The following is a 17659-nucleotide window of genomic DNA, read 5'->3' on the forward strand; positions in this document are numbered from 1 at the left end:
GCTGTTTACAGTAAGGCATATTTTCGGTATGAAACGTCGTAATTTGAAACTGGAAATAGGTGCAGAGAGTCAGAATTCGGCTTAAAAATCACGCTCAGGAATCAAATTTCCGACATTTCAGACATTTTGAAAACTGCAGGGGGGTTTGGGCAAAATATGACCCATCGCTGTTTTCAGTAATTGGCATATTTTCGGTATAAAAAGTCGTAATTTGAAACTGAAAATATGTGCAGAGAGTCAGAACTCGGATAAAAAATCACGCTCAGGAGTGAAATTTCCGACATTTCTGACATTTTGAAAACTGCAGGGGGGTTTGGGCAAAATATGACCCATCGCTGTTTACAGTAATTGGCATTTTTTCGGTATGAAACGTCGTAATTTGAAACTGAAAATAGGTGCAGAGAGTCAGAATTCGGCTCAAAAAATCACGCTCAAGAGTCAAATTTCCGACATTTCAGACATTTTGAAAACTGCAGGGGGGTTTGTGCAAAATATGACCCATCGCTGTTTACAGTAATTGGCATATTTTCGGTATGAAACGTCGTAATTTGAAACTGAAAATAGGTGCAGAGAGTCAGAATTCGGCTCCAAAATCATGCTCAGGAATCAAATTTCCGACATTTCAGACATTTTAAAAACTGCAGCGGGGGTTTGGTCAAAATATGACCCATCGCCGTTTTCAGTAATTGGCATATTTTTGGTATAAAAAGTCGTAATTTGAAACTGAAAATAGGTGCAGAGAGTAAGAATTCTGATAAAAATCATATTCAGGATTCTAATTTTCGACATTTCAGACATTTTCAAAACTGCAGGGGAGTTTGGGCAAAATATGACCCATCGCCGTTTTCAGTAATTGGCAATTTTTCGGTATGAAACGTCGTAATTTGAAACTGAAAATAGGTGCAGAGAGTCAGAATTCGGCTCAAAAATCACGCTCAGGAGTCAAATTTCCGACATTTCAGACATTTTGAAAACTGCAGGGGGTTTGGGCAAAATATGACCCATCGCTGTTTACAGTAAATGGCATATTTTCGGTATGAAACGTCGTAATTTGAAACTGGAAATAGGTGCAGAGAGTCAGAATTCGGCTTAAAAATCACGCTCAGGAATCAAATTTCCGACATTTCAGACATTTTAGAAACTGCAGGGGGTTTGGGCAAAATATGACCCATCGCCGTTTTCAGTAATTGGCATATTTTCGGTCTGAAACGTCGTAATTTGAAACTGAAAATATGTGCAGAGATTCAGAATTCGGCTCAAAAATCACGTTCAGGAGTCAAATTTCCGACATTTCAGACATTTTGAAAACTGGAGGGGGGTTTGGGCAAAATATGACCCATCGCCGTTTTCAGTAATTGGCATATTTTCGGTATAAAAAGTCGTAATTTGAAGCTGAAAATAGGTGTAGAGAGTCAGAATTCGGCTCAAAAATCACGCTCAGGAGTCAAATTTCCGATATTTTAGACATTTTGAAAACTGCAGCGGGGGTTTGGTCAAAATATGACCCATCGCCGTTTTCAGTAATTGGCATATTTTTGGTAAAAAAAGTCGTAATTTGAAACTGAAAATAGGTGCAGAGAGTAAGAATTCTGATAAAAAATCATGCTCAGGATTCTAATTTTCGACATTTCAGACATTTTCAAAACTGCAGGGGAGTTTGGGCAAAATATGACCAATCGCCGTTTTCAGTAATTGGCAATTTTTCGGTATGAAACGTCGTAATTTGAAACAGAAAATAGGTGCAGAGAGTCAGAATTCGGCTCAAAAATCACGCTCAGGAGTCAAATTTCCGATATTTCAGACATTTTGAAAACTGCAGCGGGGATTTGGTCAAAATATGACCCATCGCCTTTTTCAGTAATTGGCATATTTTCGGTATAAAAAGTCGTAATTTGAAACTGAAAATAGGTGCAGAGAGTCAGATTTTGGATAAAAAATCACGCTCAAGAGTCAAATTTCCGACATTTCAGACATTTTGAAAACTGCAGGGGGGATTGGGCAAAATATGACCCATCGCCGTTTACAGTAATTGGCATATTTTCGGTATGAAACGTCGTAATTTGAAACTGAAAATAGGTGCAGAGAGTCAGAATTCGGCTCAAAAATCACGCTCAGGATTGAAATTTCTGACATTTCAGACATTTTAAAAACTGCAGGGGGGTTTGGGCAAAATATGACCCATCGCCGTTTTCAGTAATTGGCATATTTTCGGTATGAAACGTCAAAATTTTAAACTGAAAATAGGTGCAGAGAGTCAAAATTCGGCTCAAAAATCACGCTCAGGAGTCAAATTTCCGACATTTCAGACATTTTGAAAACTGCAGGGGGTTTTGGGCAAAATATGACCCATTGCTGTTTTCTGTAATTGGCATATTTTCGGTATAAAAAGTCGTAATTTGAAACTGAAAATATGTGCAGAGAGTCAGAATTCGGATAAAAAATCACGCTCAGGAATCAAATTTCCGACATTTCAGACATTTTAAAAACTGCAGGGGGTTTGGGCAAAATATGACCCATCGCCGTTTTCAGTAATTGGCATATTTTCGGTATGAAACGTCGTAATTTGAAACTGAAAATAGGTGCAGAGAGTCAGAATTCGGCTCAAAAAATCACGCTCAGGAGTCAAATTTCCGACATTTCAGACATTTTGAAAACTGCAGGGGGGTTTGGGCAAAATATGACCCATCGCTGTTTACAGTTATTGGCATATTTTCGGTATGAAACGTCGTAATTTGAAACTGAAAATAGGTGCAGAGAGTCATAATTCGGCTCAAAAATCACGCTCAGGAATCAAATTTCCGACATTTCAGACATTTTAAAAACTGCAGGGGGGTTTGGGCAAAATATGACCCATCGCCGTTTTCAGTAATTGGCATATTTTCGGTATGAAACGTCGTAATTTGAAACTGAAAATAGGTGCAGAGAGTCAGAATTCGGCTCAAAAATCACGCTCAGGAGTCAAATTTCCGATATTTCAGACATTTTGAAAACTGCAGGGGGGTGTGGGCAAAATATGACCCATCGATGTTTACAGTAATTGGCATATTTTCGGTATGAAACGTCGTAATTTGAAACTGAAAATAGGTGCAGAGAGTCAGAATTCGGCTCAAAAATCACGCTCAGGATTCAAATTTCCGACATTTCAGACATTTTGAAAACTGCAGGGGGGTTTTGGCAAAATATGACCCATCGCCATTTTCAGTAATTAGCATATTTTCGGTATAAAAAGTCGTAATTTAATGCTGAAAACAGGTGCAGAGAGTCAGAATTCGGCTCAAAAATCACGCTCAGGAGTCAAATTTCCGACATTTCAGACATTTTGAAAACTGCAGGGGGGTTTGGGCAAAATATGACCCATCGCCTTTTAGAGTAATTGGCATATTTTCGGTATGAAATGTCGTAATTTGAAACTGAAAATAGGTGCAGGGAGTCAGAATTCGGCTCAAAAATCATGATCAGGATTCAAATTTCCGACATTTCAGACATTTTGAAAACTGCAGGGGGGTTTGGGCAGAATATGACCCATCGCCGTTTTCAGTAATTGGCATATTTTCGGTATAAAAAGTCGTAATTTGAAACTGAAAATAGGTGCAGAGAGTCAGAATTCGGCTCAAAAATCACGCTCAGGAGTCAAATTTCCGACATTTCAGACATTTTAAAAACTGCAGGGGGTTTGTGCAAAATATGACCCATCGCCGTTTTCAGTAATTGGTATATTTTCGGTATGAAACGTCGTAATTTGAAACTGAAAATAGGTGCAGAGAATCAGAATACGTCTCAAAAATCACGCTCAAGAGTCAAATTTCCGACATTTCCGACATTTTGAAAACTGCAGGGGGTTTGGGCAAAATATGACCCATCGCCGTTTTCAGTAATTGACATATTTTCGGTATAAAAAGTCGTAATTTGAAGCTGAAAATAGGTGCAGAGAGTCAGAATTCGGCTCAAAATTCACGCTCAGGAGTCAAATTTCCGATATTTCAGACATTTTGAAAACTGCAGCGGGGGTTTGGTCAAAATATGACCCATCGCCGTATACAGTAATTGGCATATTTTCGGTATGAAACGTCGTAATTTGAAACTGAAAATAGGTGCAGAGAGTCAGAATTCGGCTCAAAAATCACGCTCAGGAGTCAAATTTCCGACATTTCAGACATTTTGAAAACTACAGGGGGGTTTGGGCAAAATATGACCCATCGCTGTTTACAGTAATTGGCATATTTTCGGTATGAAACGTCGTAATTTGAAACTGAAAATAGGTGCAGAGAGTCAGAATTCGGCTCAAAAATCACGCTCAGAAGTCAAATTTCCGACATTTTAGACATTTTGAAAACTGCAGGGGGGTTTGGGCAAAATATGACCTATCGCCGTTTTCAGTAATTGGAATATTTTCGGTATAAAAAGTCGTAATGTGAAACTGAAAATAGCTGCAGAGAGACAGAATTCGAATACAAAAATCACGCTCTAGATTCAAGTTTCCGACAATTCAGACATTTTGAAAACTGCAGGGGGGTTTTGGCAAAATATGACCCATCGCCGTTTTCAGTAATTGGCATATTTTCGGTTTGAAACGTCGTAATTTGAAACTGAAAATAGGTGCAGAGAGTCAGAATTCGGCTCAAAAATCACGCTCAGGAGTCAAATTTCCGACATTTCAGACATTTTGAAAACTGCAGGGGGGTTTGGGCAAAATATGACCCATCGCTGTTTACAGTAATTGGCATATTTTCGGTATGAAACGTCGTAATTTGAAACTGAAAATAGGTGCAGAGAGTCAGAATTCGGCTCAAAAATCACGCTCAGGAATCAAATTTCCGACATTTCAGACATTTTAAAAACTGCAGGGGGGTTTGGGCAAAATATGACCCATCGCCGTTTTCAGTAATTGGCATATTTTCGGTATGAAACGTCGTAATTTGAAACTGAAAATAGGTGCAGAGAGTCAGAATTCGGCTCAAAAATCACGCTCAGGAGTCAAATTTCCGATATTTCAGACATTTTGAAAACTGCAGGGGGATTGGGCAAAATATGACCCATCGCCGTTTACAGTAATTGGCATATTTTCGGTATGAAACGTCGTAATTTGAAACTGAAAATAGGTGCAGAGAGTCAGAATTCGGCTCAAAAATCACGCTCAGGATTGAAATTTCTGACATTTCAGACATTTTAAAAACTGCAGGGGGGTTTGGGCAAAATATGACCCATCGCCGTTTTCAGTAATTGGCATATTTTCGGTATGAAACGTCAAAATTTAAACTGAAAATAGGTGCAGAGAGTCAAAATTCGGCTCAAAAATCACGCTCAGGAGTCAAATTTCCGACATTTCAGACATTTTGAAAACTGCAGGGGGTTTGGGCAAAATATGACCCATTGCTGTTTTCTGTAATTGGCATATTTTCGGTATAAAAAGTCGTAATTTGAAACTGAAAATATGTGCAGAGAGTCAGAATTCGGATAAAAAATCACGCTCAGGAATCAAATTTCCGACATTTCAGACATTTTAAAAACTGCAGGGGGTTTGGGCAAAATATGACCCATCGCCATTTTCAGTAATTAGCATATTTTCGGTATAAAAAGTCGTAATTTGATGCTGAAAACAGGTGCAGAGAGTCAGAATTCGGCTCAAAAATCACGCTCAGGAGTCAAATTTCCGACATTTCAGACATTTTGAAAACTGCAGGGGGGTTTGGGCAAAATATGACCCATCGCCTTTTAGAGTAATTGGCATATTTTCGGTATGAAATGTCGTAATTTGAAACTGAAAATAGGTGCAGGGAGTCAAAATTCGGCTCAAAAATCATGATCAGGATTCAAATTTCCGACATTTCAGACATTTTGAAAACTGCAGGGGGGTTTGGGCAGAATATGACCCATCGCCGTTTTCAGTAATTGGCATATTTTCGGTATAAAAAGTCGTAATTTGAAACTGAAAATAGGTGCAGAGAGTCAGAATTCGGCTCAAAAATCACGCTCAGGAGTCAAATTTCCGACATTTCAGACATTTTAAAAACTGCAGGGGGTTTGTGCAAAATATGACCCATCGCCGTTTTCAGTAATTGGTATATTTTCGGTATGAAACGTCGTAATTTGAAACTGAAAATAGGTGCAGAGAATCAGAATACGTCTCAAAAATCACGCTCAAGAGTCAAATTTCCGACATTTCCGACATTTTGAAAACTGCAGGGGGTTTGGGCAAAATATGACCCATCGCCGTTTTCAGTAATTGACATATTTTCGGTATAAAAAGTCGTAATTTGAAGCAGAAAATAGGTGCAGAGAGTCAGAATTCGGCTCAAAATTCACGCTCAGGAGTCAAATTTCCGATATTTCAGACATTTTGAAAACTGCAGCGGGGTTTGGTCAAAATATGACCCATCGCCGTATACAGTAATTGGCATATTTTCGGTATGAAACGTCGTAATTTGAAACTGAAAATAGGTGCAGAGAGTCAGAATTCGGCTCAAAAATCACGCTCAGGAGTCAAATTTCCGACATTTCAGACATTTTGAAAACTACAGGGGGGTTTGGGCAAAATATGACCCATCGCTGTTTACAGTAATTGGCATATTTTCGGTATGAAACGTCGTAATTTGAAACTGAAAATAGGTGCAGAGAGTCAGAATTCGGCTCAAAAATCACGCTCAGGAGTCAAATTTCCGACATTTCAGACATTTTGAAAACTGCAGGGGGGTTTTGGCAAAATATGACCCATCGCCATTTTCAGTAATTAGCATATTTTCGGTATAAAAAGTCGTAATTTGATGCTGAAAACAGGTGCAGAGAGTCAGAATTCGGCTCAAAAATCACGCTCAGGAGTCAAATTTCCGACATTTCAGACATTTTGAAAACTGCAGGGGGTTTGGGCAAAATATGACCCATCGCCTTTTAGAGTAATTGGCATATTTTCGGTATGAAATGTCGTAATTTGAAACTGAAAATAGGTGCAGGGAGTCAGAATTCGGCTCAAAAATCATGATCAGGATTCAAATTTCCGACATTTCAGACATTTTGAAAACTGCAGGGGGGTTTGGGCAGAATATGACCCATCGCCGTTTTCAGTAATTGGCATATTTTCGGTATAAAATTCGTAATTTGAAACTGAAAATAGGTGCAGAGAGTCAGAATTCGGCTCAAAAATCACGCTCAGGAGTCAAATTTCCGACATTTCAGACATTTTAAAAACTGCAGGGGGGTTTGTGCAAAATATGACCCATCGCCGTTTTCAGTAATTGGTATATTTTCGGTATGAAACGTCGTAATTTGAAACTGAAAATAGGTGCAGAGAATCAGAAAACGTCTCAAAAATCACGCTCAAGAGTCAAATTTCCGACATTTCCGACATTTTGAAAACTGCAGGGGGTTTGGGCAAAATATGACCCATCGCCGTTTTCAGTAATTGACATATTTTCGGTATAAAAAGTCGTAATTTGAAGCTGAAAATAGGTGCAGAGAGTCAGAATTCGGCTCAAAAATCACGCTCAGGAGTCAAATTTCCGACATTTCAGACATTTTGAAAACTACAGGGGGGTTTGGGCAAAATATGACCCATCGCTGTTTACAGTAATTGGCATATTTTCGGTATGAAACGTCGTAATTTGAAACTGAAAATAGGTGCAGAGAGTCAGAATTCGGCTCAAAAATCACGCTCAGGAGTCAAATTTCCGACATTTCAGACATTTTGAAAACTACAGGGGGGTTTGGGCAAAATATGACCCATCGCTGTTTACAGTAATTGGCATATTTTCGGTATGAAACGTCGTAATTTGAAACTGAAAATAGGTGCAGAGAGTCAGAATTCGGCTCAAAAATCACGCTCAGAAGTCAAATTTCCGACATTTTAGACATTTTGAAAACTGCAGGGGGGTTTGGGCAAAATATGACCTATCGCCGTTTTCAGTAATTGGAATATTTTCGGTATAAAAAGTCGTAATGTGAAACTGAAAATAGCTGCAGAGAGACAGAATTCGAATACAAAAATCACGCTCTAGATTCAAGTTTCCGACAATTCAGACATTTTGAAAACTGCAGGGGGGTTTTGGCAAAATATGACCCATCGCCGTTTTCAGTAATTGGCATATTTTCGGTTTGAAACGTCGTAATTTGAAACTGAAAATAGGTGCAGAGAGTCAGAATTCGGCTCAAAAAATCACGCTCAGGAGTCAAATTTCCGACATTTCAGACATTTTGAAAACTGCAGGGGGGTTTGGGCAAAATATGACCCATCGCTGTTTACAGTAATTGGCATATTTTCGGTATGAAACGTCGTAATTTGAAACTGAAAATAGGTGCAGAGAGTCAGAATTCGGCTCAAAAATCACGCTCAGGAATCAAATTTCCGACATTTCAGACATTTTAAAAACTGCAGGGGGGTGTGGCAAAATATGACCCATCGCCGTTTTCAGTAATTGGCATATTTTCGGTATGAAACGTCGTAATTTGAAACTGAAAATAGGTGCAGAGAGTCAGAATTCGGCTCAAAAATCACGCTCAGGAGTCAAATTTCCGACATTTCAGACATTTTGAAAACTGCAGGGGGGTTTTTGGCAAAATATGACCCATCGCCATTTTCAGTAATTAGCATATTTTCGGTAAAAAGTCGTAATTTGATGCTGAAAACAGGTGCAGAGAGTCAGAATTCGGCTCAAAAATCACGCTCAGGAGTCAAATTTCCGACATTTCAGACATTTTGAAAACTGCAGGGGGGTTTGGGCAAAATATGACCCATCGCCTTTTAGAGTAATTGGCATATTTTCGGTATGAAATGTCGTAATTTGAAACTGAAAATAGGTGCAGGGAGTCAGAATTCGGCTCAAAAATCATGATCAGGATTCATATTTCCGACATTTCAGACATTTTGAAAACTGCAGGGGGGTTTGGGCAGAATATGACCCATCGCCGTTTTCAGTAATTGGCATATTTTCGGTATAAAATTCGTAATTTGAAACTGAAAATAGGTGCAGAGAGTCAGAATTCGGCTCAAAAATCACGCTCAGGAGTCAAATTTCCGACATTTCAGACATTTTAAAAACTGCAGGGGGGTTTGTGCAAAATATGACCCATCGCCGTTTTCAGTAATTGGTATATTTTCGGTATGAAACGTCGTAATTTGAAACTGAAAATAGGTGCAGAGAATCAGAATACGTCTCAAAAATCACGCTCAAGAGTCAAATTTCCGACATTTCCGACATTTTGAAAACTGCAGGGGGTTTGGGCAAAATATGACCCATCGCCGTTTTCAGTAATTGACATATTTTCGGTATAAAAAGTCGTAATTTGAAGCTGAAAATAGGTGCAGAGAGTCAGAATTCGGCTCAAAAATCACGCTGAGGAGTCAAATTTCCGATATTTCAGACATTTTGAAAACTGCAGTGGGGGTTTGGTCAAAATATGACCCATCGCCGTTTACAGTAATTGGCATATTTTTGGTATGAAACGTCGTAATTTGAAACTGAAAATAGGTGCAGAGAGTCAGAATTCGGCTCAAAAATCACGCTCAGGAGTCAAATTTCCGACATTTCAGACATTTTGAAAACTACAGGGGGGTTTGGGCAAAATATGACCCATCGCTGTTTACAGTAATTGGCATATTTTCGGTATGAAACGTCGTAATTTGAAACTGAAAATGGGTGCAGAGAGTCAGAATTCGGCTCAAAAATCATGCTCAGGAGTCAAATTTCCGACATTTCAGACATTTTAAAAACTACAGGGGGTTTGGGCAAAATATGACCCATCGCAGTTTTCAGTAATTGGCATATTTTCGGTATGAAACGTCGTAATTTGAAACTGAAAATAGGTGCAGAGAGTCAGAATTCGGCTCAAAAATCACGCTCAGAAGTCAAATTTCCGACATTTTAGACATTTTGAAAACTGCAGGGGGGTTTGGGCAAAATATGACCTATCGCCGTTTTCAGTAATTGGAATATTTTCGGTATAAAAAGTCGTAATGTGAAACTGAAAATAGCTGCAGAGAGACAGAATTCGAATACAAAAATCACGCTCTAGATTCAAGTTTCCGACAATTCAGACATTTTGAAAACTGCAGGGTGGTTTTGGCAAAATATGACCCATCGCCGTTTAAAGTAATTGGCATATTTTCGGTATGAAACGTCGTAATTTGAAACTGAAAATAGGTGCAGAGAGTCAGAATTCGGCTCAAAAATCACGCTCACGATTCAAATTTCCGACATTTCTGACATTTTAAAAACTGCAGGGGGGGTTTGTTTAAAATATGACCCATCGCCGTTTTCAGTAATTGGCATATTTTCGGTATGAAACATCGTAATTTGAAACTGAAAATAGGTGCAGAGAGTCAGAATTCGGATCAAAAATCACGCTCAAGAGTCAAATTTTCGACATTTCAGACATTTTGAAAACTGCAGGGGGGTTTGGGCAAAATATGACCCATCGCCGTTTTCAGTAATTGGCATATTTTCGGTATAAAAAGTCGTAATTTGAAACTGAAAATAGGTGCAGAGAGTCAGAATTCGGATAAAAAATCACGCTCAGGAGTCAAGTTTCCGACAATTCAGACATTTTGAAAACTGCAGGGGGGTTTGGGCATAATATGACCCATCGCCGTTTACAGTAATTGGCATATTTTCGGTATGAAACGTCGTAATTTGAAACTGAAATCAGGTGCAGAGAGTCAGAATTCGGCTCAAAAATCACGCTCAGGAGTCAAATTTCCGACATTTCTGACATTTTAAAAACTGCAGGGGGGTTATGGCAAAATATGACCCATCGCCGTTTTCAGTAATTGGCATATTTTCGGTATGAAACGTCGTAATTTGAAACTGAAAATAGGTGCAGAGAGTCAGAATTCGGCTCAAAAATCACGCTCAGGAGTCAAATTACCGACATTTCAGACATTTTGAAAATTGCGGGGGGGTTGGGCAAAATATGAAAATTGCAGGGGGTTGGGCAAAATATGACCCATCGCCGTTTTCAGTAATTGGCACATTTTCGGTATATAAAGTCGTAATTTGAAACTGAAAATAGGTACAGAGAGTCAGAATTCGGAAAAAATTACGCTCCGGAGTCAAATTTCCGACATTTCAGACATTTTGAAAACTGCAGGGGGTTATGGCAAAATATGAACCATTGCCGTTTTCAGTAATTGGCATATTTTCGGTATGAAACATCGTAATTTGAAACTGAAAATAGGTGCAGAGAGTCAGAATTCAGCTCAAAAATCACGCTCAGGAGTCAAATTTCCGACATTTCAGACATTTTAAAAACTGCAGGAGGGTTTGGGCAAAATATGACCCATCTCCGTTTTCAGTAATTAGCATATTTTCGGTATGAAACGTCGTAATTTGAAACTGAAAATAGGTGCAGAGAGTCAGAATTCGGCTCAAAAATCACGCTCAGGAGTCAAATTTCCGACATTTCAGACATTTTGAAAATTGCAGGGGGGTTGGGCAAAATATGACCCATCGCCGTTTTCAGTAATTGGCATATTTTCGGTATATAAAGTCGTAATTTGAAACTGAAAATAGGTGCAGAAAGTCAGAATTCGGATAAAAAATTACGCTCTGGAGTCAAATTTCCGATATTTCAGACATTTTGAAAACTGCAGCGGGGGTTTGGTCAAAATATGACCCATCGCCGTTTTCAGTAATTGGCATATTTTCGGTATAAAAAGTCGTAATTTGAAACTGTAAATAGGTGCAGAGAGTCAGAATTCGTCTCAAAAATCACGCTCAGGAGTCAAATTTCAGACATTTTGAAAACTGCAGGGGGTTCTGGGCAAAATGTGACCCATCGCTGTTTTCAGTAATTGGCATATTTTCGGTATAAAAAGTCGTAATTTGAAACTGAAAATAGGTGCAGAGAGTCAGAATTCGTCTCAAAAATCACGCTCAGGAGTCAAATTTCAGACATTTTGAAAACTGAAGGGGGGTTATGGCAAAATATGACCCATCGACGTTTACAGTAATTGGCATATTTTCGGTATGAAACGTCGTAAGTAGTAAGTAATTATCAAAAGAAGGCACCAAACCGGGAAGGCTATGTAGCACCATCAAAAACGCAAAATAATCAGAGGGCGCTAAATATCACCAAGGATGCCAATACGAGAACAAAAACGCATAAGGCGAACGATATCAAAAGTATCCGAGTCACCAAGAATTCTATCGAGGGACAGGTGACCGCGAGGGGCGGTCGGAAAGCAAGACACACGCTCGTCCTGGAAGTCAGGACATTCAAGAAGGACATGCACGACCGTAAGAGGGACAATGCAACTAGGACAATAAGGAGCAGGGCGGCGCTCCATCAAGTGACCATGGGTTAAGCGAGTATGGCCAATACGCAACCTCGCCAGAGCTGTTTCCCACCGCCGGTTACGGTGGAAGGAGGACGGCCACGAGGAAACACAACATTTAAGAGTACGTAGCTTGTTACCAGTAACAGACAACCAAGAAGCCTGCCAACGGGTAAGGACTGAGGAATGGATAACCGGGTAAAAGTCGGAATACGGAATGCCTTTACGAGAGATGGGACAAGAGCGGACAGCTTCCTTAGCGGCAGCATCCGCACGCTCATTTAAAGACACGCCAATATGGCTGGGAACCCAACAAAACTCAACCGACTTAAATTTACTGTGAACGAGAAACAGCCAATGCTGGATCTCGACAACTACCGGATGAACTGGATTAAAGCACCCGAGAGCCATGAGGGCACTACGAGAGTCAACAACAACCACAAAGGAAGACTGACACGAGAAAGCAGGAGACGAAGAGCATAGAGAATAGCATAAAGTTCCGCTGTAAAGATGCTAGTCTCCGGAGGCAAGCGACACATATAAGTGCGATCAGGAAAAACAACAGAGTAGCCAACACCGTCCGCTGACTTAGACCCATCGGTGAAGACAGAAACGGAGCGGGAGTGAGAAGAAAAGTGCTCGAGGAAAAGGCGTTTTAGAACTGTAGGAGGGGTAAAAGCTTTAGTGATACGAGTCAAGGATGTACAAAACCGCGGAAGAGGGACCCTCCACGGGGGCAAAGAAGGAACAACACGAGGAGAAACATCAGAAATACGAACGGAAAGAGAATCCTGCAGGCGAGATAACCGGACAGAAAGAGGGAGGTGGTGAAGAGGAACAGGAACCGCAGGAGGGGTAAAAGTTAAAGCACGACAGAGACGAGAGGAAGGATGTTGCAAGGACCGCGCAAGATAGCGAAGACAGTAGCGATCACGGCGGTCCTGGAGAGACAGGAAGCCAGTGTCAACATACAAGCTAAGGACGGGAGTCGAACGAAAGGCACCAGAACTGAGGCGCAACCCAGTATGGTGCAAAGCATCAAGACGGCGAAGAGTAGAAGGAGAAGCAGACGAGTAAGCAGGGCAACCATAATCGAGCTTAGACAGGACGAGAGAGGAATGTAAAGCAAGGAGAGTGCGCCTATCTGCCCCCCAAGAAGTATGGGACAAGACCCGAAGGAGGGTAAGGGACTTAGAGCACTCAACACGGAGGTAAGAGATATGGGGAGACCAAGACAAACGAGTGTCAAGGAATAACCCCAAAAGCTTCGCGGAATCTTTGTATTCAAGGGGATGACCATAAAGTGACAAAGAGGGACGAAGAACAACCCGTTTCCGCGTAAAAGTCATGGCACAAGTCTTAGAAGTAGAGAACTTGAAGCCATGACCTGTGGCCCAAGACGACACGGCATCAATCGCAAGTTGAAGCCGGCGTTGAAGGAGAGGCGAATCATCACCCTGACAACAAAGGGTAAGATCATCGACATAGAGAGCGGAGAAGACACCAGAAGGAAGAGAGGAAAGAAGACCATTGAGGGCAACCAGAAAAAGAGTAGTGCTCAGAACACTACCCTGGGGCACACCTTCGTATTGCTGAAAAGAGGGAGAGAGAGCGGTACCAAGGCGCACCCGAAAGGAACGACGAGAGAGGAAGCTGCGGAGAAAGAGAGGGAGATGACCACGAAGGCCAAAAGAATGAAGTTGAGATAGGATATGATAACGCCAAGTGGTGTCGTAAGCTTTTTCTAGGTCAAAAAGGACGGCAACAACGGAGGTCTTCGCAGCAAAAGCAGTACGTATATAGACCTCCAAGTTCACCAGGACATCTGTCGTGCTGCGGCACTTGCGGAAACCAAATTGAGAAGGGGAGAGGAGGTGATGGTGTTCCAGGAACCACATCAGACGAACGTTAACCATACGTTCAAAGAGTTTGCAGACACAACTTGTGAGAGCAATAGGGCGAAAGTCCTTAGGGGAAGTACCCAGAGACCCCGGTTTGCGAACAGGGAGGACAACGGCATCGAGCCAGTCCTCAGGGACTGACGACGACTCCCAGATCCGATTATACAGACTCAGTAAATACTGAGACGTGCTCGGAGGGAGATGGCGAAGCATCTCATAATGAATACCATCGGAGCCCGCCGCCGTAGAACCGCAGAGGGCCAGGGCAGAACGAAGTTCAGAGAGAGAGAAGGGATCATTATAGGGAAGCTGAAGATGAGTGCAGAAATCTAAAGGACGAGACTCAAGGACAGGTTTACGAAGAAGGAAAGATTGGGGAAGATGAAGACCAGAGCTAACAGAAGAAAAGTGGGAACCCAGTTCGGAAGCGACCTGCAACGGGTCCGCCACAAGAGTATCATGGAGGTGAAGGACCGGTGAAACATCGGGAACGAACTTACCCGCTATCTTGCGGATACGCTTCCAGATCTGGGCCAGAGGGGTTTCGGACGTAATTGTCGAGACATAAGATGCCCAACATGCACGTTTAGCCGTACGGATGGCCCTACGGGCCACCGCACTCGCTTTCCGAAAGAAAAGAAAAGAATCGGTCGTCTGCCTACGGCGGTGCTTCTTCCAGGCTGCACGCTTACAGCGGACAGCCCGAGCACAGTCCGCATTCCACCAGGGAACGCACTTCCGTGGACCCCGAGAGGAAGAGCGAGGAATAGAGCGGAGGGCAGCGTCGAAGACAGTGTCATGAAAAAGGAGGAGAGCGCGAGAGAGGGGCAGAAGGGAGAGGTCAGAGAGAGTAGCACTGAGGGAAAATAGGGTCCAGTCCGCCTTAGCAAACTGCCACCTAGGGAAAGAGAGGGAAGGGCGAAAAGAGAAAAAGGAAACAAGGATGGGGAAATGATCACTTCCATGGAGGTCATCAAGAACCTGCCATGTGAAATCTAAGTAAAGAGAAGAAGAGCAGAGAGAAAGATCAAGACAAGAAAGGGTGCGAGTTCGAGAGTCCAAATGAGTGGGCTCACCAGAATTCAGAAGAGACAGGGAAGAAGAGAGGAGAAACGGCTCAAGGAGGCGACCCCGGGTATTCGTCAGAACGTCACCCCAAAGAGAATGACGACAATTGAAGTCACCCAGCAGGAGCACAGGCTCCGGCAAGGAGTCTAGGAGGTGTTTCAATCAGGAAGAGAGAGCGGGACACTCGGGGGGAGATAAATGGAACAAACTGTGTACCATTTCCCCACAAAGATACGAGCAGCAGAACAATGGAGAGGCGAAGGAAAAAGTAAAGGAACAAAGGGAACATCAGCCCGAATCAAGAGAGCAGAAGAATTAGAAGCCCCAGCAATGGCTGGGGGGGGGGAGAGAAAGGAATAGCCACGAAAACGACCAGGACGAGCACCAAGCATCGGCTCCTGGAGACAGACACAAAGGGGCGAAAACCGCGAAACCAGAAGTTGGAGTTCGAGGAAATTGGCGTAATAACCTCGAACGTTCCATTGAAGAATGGACAACGACGAGAAGAGAAAGGACAAAAACAGAGAACAAGGAAGAAACAAAGGCGAAAGACCAACAGAGCACGTTAAAGAATATCAGGGTCGGGATCAGGGTCAGCAAAGTCAGGGTTAGGGGGCATGGGTAAACTGAGCAAAGACGGAGGGAAGGAAACGGGAGAACAGATCAGAGGTGGGCGGGCAGGGTCCGGAGGAGGAGGAGACAACGGAGAGGAGCAGTCAAGGACAGCAGCAGGAAGAGGGGGAGTAGAAAGAGAGGAGCGCACCCCAGCAAGAGCAGCAACCGAAAGGGAAGCAGGGGCCAAAGAAACCTCCATAGCAGGAACAGGGGGCGCAAGCACTGAAACGGGAGTGGAAGGAGCAACAGAGCCAGAAGGAGGAGCTGAGGAAGAAAGCGAAGCCTTCTTACCCGCCGGGGAAGAGGAAGGAGAGGAGCCAGGCTTACGCTTCTGACTTAAAGAGACCGGTGTCCCAGCAACTACGTACCGGGCAACGGATTCCAGTGTCTCAACAGGAGAAGCCGAACGAGAGCACACACGACGGCCGTTAGGAGAGCGATGGACATCCGCCCGCACCGACAGGCGGCGGGGAGAGCCGATAGATGGAGGAAGAGGATGGGAAGGAGGATCGGAGGGGGACGAGGAAGAAGACACGACAGACCGGGTAGAAGGAAGGGGAACCCCAGACAGAGGACCAGGAGGAGGATCCTTCGGGAGAGAACCCAAAGGGACAGAGGAGGGGGCAGTGGGCGCATCAGGGTCCAAGGCCTGGAAACGGTTGTGAGTCTGAGGAAGGCGGGAAGGACGAGGAGAGGAAGAGCGCAACACGCGAGCATAAGAGATATTAGCATAAGGCGGGAGCCGGCGAACCTGGCGCCTCGCCTCAGGAAAAGATAAACGCTCCCGGTGCTTCAAGTTGAGGACGGCTGCCTCAAGCTTGTAATGGACACACGCACGGGAGAAGGTAGGATGGGCCTCACCGCAGTTGAGGCAACGAGCCTGGGGAGAAGCGCACTCCGACTTAGAGTGACCTTCGCCACCACACAAAGGACAGAGAGAGACAGTCCCGGAGCAGCGGAGGGCACCATGCCCAAACCTCCAGCACTTGTTGCAGAGCCGAGGAGAAGGAATGTACTCCTGGACAGAGCACCTGGCACCAGCAAGAATGACAGAGGGCGGAAGGGTCCTACCATCAAAGGTAATCTTCACAACCCGGAGGGGTTGACGGCGACTACCACGAGGGGGACGAGTAAACGTGTCCACCTGGAGAATAGAATGGCCCTGGGCAGCGAGGATATGTCGAATATCGTCGTGGCAGTCGCGTAGGTCCCGAACACCGGTCGCAACATGGGGCGGGAGCAAAATAGTGCCAACACTGGCATTCAACTGAACGTTCTTCGAGACCCGAACGGGGGTCTCGCCAAGGCAGGATAAGGCAGCCAAGCGGGAAGCAGCATCCTGAGAAGGAGCAGCAACGACACGCGTACCGAGACGAGTGGGGTTAAAAGTAATGGAGGCATCCACGGAATCAATGAGATGGCGATGAAGGGAGAAATCGTCAGGAGGCGCAGAATCAAGAGGGAGGAGATCAAAATATTTGGCCCACGAAGCGGGACCAAACAAGGCTTGATAGGTAGCAGAACTGGAAGGAATCGAGCGAGGGCGGCCGTGACGAGAACGGCGGTGAGAACCCCCAGAGAGAGAGGGGTTAAAAGGCGCAGTAGTTACAACTAGAGAAGGAGCCGCGCCAGGGGACGAGGTAGTCACCACTGGGGGCTTGGGGCTCGACCCAACCACAGAGGAGGGAGGGGAGCCAGGGGAAGGAGTCAGAGAGGCCAAAGGAGGAGCAAGGTCGGGGCCCAATGCAGCGGAGGCTACAGAGCCCGGTCTTCCAATACGGACCGACTCGGGGGCTTGGTCGCCCACCCCACG

The sequence above is a fragment of the Procambarus clarkii genome, chromosome 17 (genome assembly GCF_040958095.1).
Source record: "Procambarus clarkii isolate CNS0578487 chromosome 17, FALCON_Pclarkii_2.0, whole genome shotgun sequence".
Classification (NCBI taxonomy): domain Eukaryota; kingdom Metazoa; phylum Arthropoda; class Malacostraca; order Decapoda; family Cambaridae; genus Procambarus; species Procambarus clarkii.